Source organism: Entelurus aequoreus, linkage group LG26 (genome assembly GCF_033978785.1).
Source record: "Entelurus aequoreus isolate RoL-2023_Sb linkage group LG26, RoL_Eaeq_v1.1, whole genome shotgun sequence".
NCBI classification, from domain to species: domain Eukaryota; kingdom Metazoa; phylum Chordata; class Actinopteri; order Syngnathiformes; family Syngnathidae; genus Entelurus; species Entelurus aequoreus.
Window position 1 is genome coordinate 22737427 of NC_084756.1, and position 1111 is coordinate 22738537.

The following is a 1111-nucleotide window of genomic DNA, read 5'->3' on the forward strand; positions in this document are numbered from 1 at the left end:
CCCTATGTCAGGGGAACACATTTGTACTTGTGTAGCCCTTTTTAGGGTAAAGTATGTGTAAGTAACACATAGTAAAGAAATTGAACTGTAATAGAAAAGGCTAGAATTAAATATATTAGACTGTTTTTGTATGTCTGACAATTAAAGTCTCACTAGAAATGTTTCTCTATTTGCACAGAATGAATATGGATTGTGTTATAAATTGGGTATTCATATGAAATTTAAAAAAAAAAGTTTAATCACATTATCATAAAAAAATAAAATGAGTAAAAGCTTGAAAACTCCTTGCTTGAATATGCTTCTTTTTCAGGACCAAAATAATTTTAAGGAAGTGTCTTTTGGAAATGTGACTTTATTTTTCTATTTTGTCATCTTTATTCTTTGTTTTCTTATTCATCAAAAATACATAAATATTAACATAATGAATTTTATTCCAAATAATATTAGTAATAATGATAATAATAATAATAATAATAATAATAATAATAATAATAATAATAATAATAATAATAATAATAAGACAAAGTTAGGAGACAAAAGTAAAAAATACATTCCTGGTGTTAAAAACTACAACTTTTATTGTGAAATTCACATTTTTGCACAAAACTATATTCACCGGTAATGAGAGTGTTAAACCTTTTAACCATCGGGGTTGAAATAAATGCAAAAATTAATACATAAATATTTGAAGACAATTATTTTACATTGATAATATTAATATAATTATAGATTATCATGACAACAAATACTGTGATGAGAATGTATAAAGAAAGTTTCAAAAGTAATAATAATTAATTAATTTCTGGTGCTGAAATATGATTTTCAATGTAAAATCCAGACTTATGCCGCACTTAATTTATGTATTACTGGTTGATTACTGATTGTAATAATTGTATTTATTAAAGTTGAAATAATTTGAAAAAAACATAGATATTAGAAGAAAAGTACATTATATTGATAATAATAATATCATGTAAAAACAACTATCATTATAATAAGTTATAATAGCAAAACTTATTAGAGAAAGTTATAAGTACAAAATATATCGCTGGGGTAGAAATTATGCATTTAAACAGATTTTTGCCATAGTGTATTTATTTACTAATAAGTT